The sequence below is a fragment of the Alosa pseudoharengus genome, unplaced genomic scaffold (genome assembly GCF_046254945.1).
Source record: "Alosa pseudoharengus isolate Yale_2024_CS ecotype anadromous, Long Island Sound unplaced genomic scaffold, YU_APseudo_1.1 YU_APseudo_1.1_scf_18, whole genome shotgun sequence".
In the NCBI taxonomy this organism is placed as follows: domain Eukaryota; kingdom Metazoa; phylum Chordata; class Actinopteri; order Clupeiformes; family Clupeidae; genus Alosa; species Alosa pseudoharengus.
In genome coordinates, this window is record NW_027468650.1 from 12,645,157 (window position 1) to 12,650,156 (window position 5,000).

General features: G+C 38.2%; 17 non-coding genes across 17 annotated transcripts in view; all 17 read right to left on the minus strand.

Annotated features, from left to right (window-relative positions):
- The window catches only part of trnar-ucg (transfer RNA arginine (anticodon UCG)), a 73-nt gene extending 57 nt beyond the window's left edge, over positions 1–16 (minus strand). Inside the window, exon 1 of the tRNA in view lies at positions 1–16. This exon is cut by the window's left edge and continues 57 nt beyond it. This is a non-coding gene — a tRNA (tRNA-Arg).
- A 109-nt stretch (positions 17–125) lies between these two features.
- Positions 126–198, minus strand: trnar-ucg (transfer RNA arginine (anticodon UCG)). The gene has a single exon. It is a non-coding gene; the product is annotated as a tRNA-Arg (tRNA).
- Positions 199–681: 483 nt separating this feature from the next.
- On the minus strand, positions 682–754 carry trnar-ucg (transfer RNA arginine (anticodon UCG)). Its single transcript has one exon. It is a non-coding gene; the product is annotated as a tRNA-Arg (tRNA).
- A 109-nt stretch (positions 755–863) lies between these two features.
- Positions 864–936, minus strand: trnar-ucg (transfer RNA arginine (anticodon UCG)). Its single transcript has one exon. It is a non-coding gene; the product is annotated as a tRNA-Arg (tRNA).
- A 311-nt stretch (positions 937–1,247) lies between these two features.
- Positions 1,248–1,320, minus strand: trnar-ucg (transfer RNA arginine (anticodon UCG)). Its single transcript has one exon. It is a non-coding gene; the product is annotated as a tRNA-Arg (tRNA).
- A 109-nt stretch (positions 1,321–1,429) lies between these two features.
- trnar-ucg (transfer RNA arginine (anticodon UCG)) lies at positions 1,430–1,502 on the minus strand. Its single transcript has one exon. It is a non-coding gene; the product is annotated as a tRNA-Arg (tRNA).
- A 119-nt stretch (positions 1,503–1,621) lies between these two features.
- Positions 1,622–1,698, minus strand: trnar-ucg (transfer RNA arginine (anticodon UCG)). The gene is given in 2 exon segments: positions 1,622–1,657; positions 1,662–1,698. It is a non-coding gene; the product is annotated as a tRNA-Arg (tRNA).
- A 109-nt stretch (positions 1,699–1,807) lies between these two features.
- trnar-ucg (transfer RNA arginine (anticodon UCG)) lies at positions 1,808–1,880 on the minus strand. The gene has a single exon. It is a non-coding gene; the product is annotated as a tRNA-Arg (tRNA).
- A 301-nt stretch (positions 1,881–2,181) lies between these two features.
- Positions 2,182–2,254, minus strand: trnar-ucg (transfer RNA arginine (anticodon UCG)). The gene has a single exon. It is a non-coding gene; the product is annotated as a tRNA-Arg (tRNA).
- A 301-nt stretch (positions 2,255–2,555) lies between these two features.
- Positions 2,556–2,628, minus strand: trnar-ucg (transfer RNA arginine (anticodon UCG)). The gene has a single exon. It is a non-coding gene; the product is annotated as a tRNA-Arg (tRNA).
- A 109-nt stretch (positions 2,629–2,737) lies between these two features.
- On the minus strand, positions 2,738–2,810 carry trnar-ucg (transfer RNA arginine (anticodon UCG)). The gene has a single exon. It is a non-coding gene; the product is annotated as a tRNA-Arg (tRNA).
- A 119-nt stretch (positions 2,811–2,929) lies between these two features.
- On the minus strand, positions 2,930–3,002 carry trnar-ucg (transfer RNA arginine (anticodon UCG)). Its single transcript has one exon. It is a non-coding gene; the product is annotated as a tRNA-Arg (tRNA).
- A 301-nt stretch (positions 3,003–3,303) lies between these two features.
- trnar-ucg (transfer RNA arginine (anticodon UCG)) lies at positions 3,304–3,376 on the minus strand. The gene has a single exon. It is a non-coding gene; the product is annotated as a tRNA-Arg (tRNA).
- A 119-nt stretch (positions 3,377–3,495) lies between these two features.
- On the minus strand, positions 3,496–3,568 carry trnar-ucg (transfer RNA arginine (anticodon UCG)). Its single transcript has one exon. It is a non-coding gene; the product is annotated as a tRNA-Arg (tRNA).
- Positions 3,569–3,869: 301 nt separating this feature from the next.
- Positions 3,870–3,942, minus strand: trnar-ucg (transfer RNA arginine (anticodon UCG)). Its single transcript has one exon. It is a non-coding gene; the product is annotated as a tRNA-Arg (tRNA).
- Positions 3,943–4,051: 109 nt separating this feature from the next.
- trnar-ucg (transfer RNA arginine (anticodon UCG)) lies at positions 4,052–4,124 on the minus strand. Its single transcript has one exon. It is a non-coding gene; the product is annotated as a tRNA-Arg (tRNA).
- Positions 4,125–4,617: 493 nt separating this feature from the next.
- On the minus strand, positions 4,618–4,690 carry trnar-ucg (transfer RNA arginine (anticodon UCG)). The gene has a single exon. It is a non-coding gene; the product is annotated as a tRNA-Arg (tRNA).
- Between the last annotated feature and the right edge of the window lie 310 nt (positions 4,691–5,000).

Genomic DNA, 5,000 nt, shown 5'->3' on the forward strand with positions numbered 1-5,000 from the left:
ATTAGGCCACGCGGTCTTCACGAGAAACATATAAGACTATTCATCAAAGGTCACGATGAAATCATTTCATATCTATATAGAAGTTTCAACTGAAATGTTATGTAACTGTCTGAAGATTACTTTTTCGACCACGAAGGGACTCGAACCCTCAATCTTCTGATCCGAAGTCAGACGCCTTATCCATTAGGCCACGCGGTCTTCACTAATGCGTTATAAGACAATTCATAAAGGTAATAATGAAATCCATTCCCTTGATATTTTCTTAAGTATGCTGAAATGTTATGCAAGTGTCTAAAGATTACTTTTTCGACCACGAAGAGACTCGAACCCTCAATCTTCTGATCCGAAGTCAGACGTCTTATCCATTAGGCCACGGGGTCTTCAGAAGAAGCATATAAGACAATTCATCCAAGGTAACGATGAAATCATTTCATATCTATATAGAAGATTCAACTGAAATACGCTGAAATGTTATGTAACTGTCTAAAGATTTGTATTTCGACCACGAAGGGACTCGAACCCTCAATCTTCTGATCCGAAGTCAGACGGCTTATCCATTAGGCCACGGGGTCTTCAGAAGAAACATATAAGACAATTCATCCAAGGTAACGATGAAATCATTTCATATCTATATAGAAGATTCAACTGAAATGTTATGCAAGTGTCTAAAGATTACTTTTTCGACCACGAAGGGACTCGAACCCTCAATCTTCTGATCCGAAGTCAGACGCCTTATCCATTAGGCCACGCAGTCTTCACAAGAAACATATAAGACAATTCATCCAAGGTAACGATGAAATCATTTCATATCTATATAGAAGATTCAACTGAAATGTTATGTAACTGTCTAAAGATTTGTATTTCGACCACGAAGGGACTCGAACCCTCAATCTTCTGATCCGAAGTCAGACGCCTTATCCATTAGGCCACGCGGTCTTCAGAAGAAACATATAAGACAATTCATCAAAGGTAACGATGAAATCATTTCATATCTATATAGAAGATTCAACTGAAATACGCTGAAATGTTATGTGACTGTCTAAAGATTACTTTTTCGACCACGAACGGACTCGAAGCCTCAATCTTCTGATCCGAAGTCAGACGCCTTATCCATTAGGCCACGGGGTCTTCAGAAGAAACATATAAGACAATTCATCCAAGGTAACGATGAAATAATTTCATATCTATATAGAAGATTCAACTGAAATACGCTGAAATGTTATGTAACTGTCTAAAGACTTGTATTTCGACCACGAAAGGACTCGAACCCTCAATCTTCTGATCCGAAGTCAGACGCCTTATCCATTAGGCCACGCGGTCTTCACTAATGCGTTATAAGACAATTCATGAAGGTAATAATGAAATCCATTCCCTTGATATTTTCTTAAGTATGCTGAAATGTTATGCAAGTGTCTAAAGATTACTTTTTCGACCACGAAGGGACTCAAACCCTCAATCTTCTGATCCGAAGTCAGACGCCTTATCCATTAGGCCACGCGGTCTTCAGAAGAAACATATAAGACAATTCATCAAAGGTAACGATGAAATCATTTCATATCTATATAGAAGATTCAACTGAAATACGCTGAAATGTTATGTAACTGTCTAAAGATTTGTATTTCGACCACGAAGGGACTCGAACCCTCAATCTTCTGATCGATCCGAAGTCAGACGCCTTATCCATTAGGCCACGCGGTCTTCAGGAGAAACATATAAGACTATTCATCAAAGGTTACGATGAAATCATTTCATATCTATATAGAAGTTTCAACTGAAATGTTATGTAACTGTCTGAAGATTACTTTTTCGACCACGAAGGGATTCGAACCCTCAATCTTCTGATCCGAAGTCAGACGCCTTATCCATTAGGCCACGCGGTCTTCACTAATGCGTTATAAGACAATTCATAAAGGTAATAATGAAATCCATTCCCTTGATATTTTCTTAAGTATGCTGAAATGTTATGCAAGTGTCTAAAGATTACTTTTTCGACCACGAAGAGACTCAGACCCTCAATCTTCTGATCCGAAGTCAGACGTCTTATCCATTAGGCCACGGGGTCTTCAGAAGAAACATATAAGACAATTCATCCAAGGTAACGATGAAATCATTTCATATCTATATAGAAGATTCAACTGAAATACGCTGAAATGTTATGTAACTGTCTAAAGATTTGTATTTCGACCACGAAGGGACTCGAACCCTCAATCTTCTGATCCGAAGTCAGACGCCTTATCCATTAGGTCACGCGGTCTTCACTAATGCGTTATAAGACAATTCATAAAGGTAATAATGAAATCCATTCCCTTGATATTTTCTTAAGTATGCTGAAATGTTATGCAAGTGTCTAAAGATTACTTTTTCGACCACGAAGGGACTCGAAGCCTCAATCTTCTGATCCGAAGTCAGACGCCTTATCCATTAGGCCACGGGGTCTTCAGAAGAAACATATAAGACAATTCATCCAAGGTAACGATGAAATAATTTCATATCTATATAGAAGATTCAACTGAAATACGCTGAAATGTTATGTAACTGTCTAAAGATTTGTATTTCGACCACGAAGGGACTCGAACCCTCAATCTTCTGATCCGAAGTCAGACGCCTTATCCATTAGGCCACGCGGTCTTCACTAATGCGTTATAAGACAATTCATGAAGGTAATAATGAAATCCATTCCCTTGATATTTTCTTAAGTATGCTGAAATGTTATGCAAGTGTCTAAAGATTACTTTTTCGACCACGAAGGGACTCAAACCCTCAATCTTCTGATCCGAAGTCAGACGCCTTATCCATTAGGCCACGCGGTCTTCAGAAGAAACATATAAGACAATTCATCAAAGGTAACGATGAAATCATTTCATATCTATATAGAAGATTCAACTGAAATACGCTGAAATGTTATGTAACTGTCTAAAGATTTGTATTTCGACAACGAAGGGACTCGAACCCTCAATCTTCTGATCCGAAGTCAGACGCCTTATCCATTAGGCCACGCGGTCTTCACTAAAGCGTTATAAGACAATTCATAAAGGTAATGATGAAATCCATTCCCTTTATATTTTCTCAAGTATGCTGAAATGTTATGCAAGTGTCTAAAGATTACTTTTTCGACCATGAAGGGACTCGAACCTTCAATCTTCTGATCCGATGTCAGAGGCCTTATCCATTAGGCCACGCTGTGTTCAAGAACAATTTAAAAGACAATTCATCCAAGGTAACAATGAAATCATTTCATATCTATATAGAAGATTCAACTGAAATACGCTGAAATGTTATGTAACTGTCTAAAGATTTGTATTTCGACCACGAAGGGACTCAAACCCTCAATCTTCTGATCCGAAGTCAGACGCCTTATCCATTAGGCCACGCGGTCTTCAGAAGAAACATATAAGACAATTCATCCAAGGTAACGATGAAATCATTTCATATCTATATAGAAGATTCAACTGAAATACGCTGAAATGTTATGTAACTGTCTAAAGATTTGTATTTCGACCACGAAGGGACTCGAACCCTCAATCTTCTGATCCGAAGTCAGACGCCTTATCCATTAGGCCACGCGGTCTTCACTAATGCGTTATAAGACAATTCATAAAGGTAATGATGAAATCCATTCCCTTGATATTTTCTTAAGTATGCTGAAATGTTATGCAAGTGTCTAAAGATTACTTTTTCGACCACGAAGGGACTCAAACCCTCAATCTTCTGATCCAAAGTCAGACGCCTTATCCATTAGGCCACTGGGTCTTCAGAAGAAACATATAAGACAATTCATCCAAGGTAACGATGAAATCATTTCATATCTATATAGAAGATTCAACTGAAATACGCTGAAATGTTATGTAACTGTCTAAAGATTTGTATTTCGACCACGAAGGGACTCGAACCCTCAATCTTCTGATCCGAAGTCAGACGCCTTATCCATTAGGCCACGCGGTCTTCACTAATGTGTTATAAGACAATTCATAAAGGTAATGATGAAATCCATTCCCTTGATATTTTCTTAAGTATGCTGAAATGTTATGTAACTGTCTAAAGATTTGTATTTCGACCACGAAGGGACTCGAACCCTCAATCTTCTGATCCGAAGTCAGACGCCTTATCCATTAAGCCACACGGTCTTCAAGAACAATTTAAAAGACAATTCATCCAAGGTAACAATGAAATCATTTCATATCTATATAGAAGATTCAACTGAAATACGCTGAAATGTTATGTAACTGTCTAAAGATTTGTATTTCGACCACGAAGGGACTCGAACTCTCAATCTTCTGCTCCGAAGTCAGACGCCTCATCCATTAGGCCACGCGGTCTTCACTAAAGCGTTATAAGACAATTCATAAAGGTAATGATGAAATCCATTCCCTTTATATTTTCTCAAGTATGCTGAAATGTTATGCAAGTGTCTAAAGATTACTTTTTCGACCATGAAGGGACTCGAACCTTCAATCTTCTGATCCGATGTCAGAGGCCTTATCCATTAGGCCACGCGGTCTTCACAAGAAACATATAAGACAATTCATCCAAGGTAACGATGAAATCATTTCATATCTATATAGAAGATTCAACTGAAATACGCTGAAATGTTATGTAACTGTCTAAAGATTTGTATTTCGACCACGAAGGGACTCAAACCCTCAATCTTCTGATCCGAAGTCAGACGCCTTATCCATTAGGCCACGCGGTCTTCAGAAGAAACATATAAGACAATTCATCCAAGGTAACGATGAAATCATTTCATATCTATATAGAACATTCAACTGAAATACGCTGAGATGTTATGTAACTGTCTAAAGATTTGTATATTTCGACCACGAAGGGACAATTCATAAAGGTAATGATGAAATCCATTCCCTTGATATTTTCTTAAGTATGCTGAAATGTTATGCAAGTGTCTAAAGATTACTTTTTCGACCACGAAGGGACTCGAACCCTCAATCTTCTGATCCGAAGTCAGACGCCTTATCCATTAGGGCACGCGATCATCTCAAGAAATA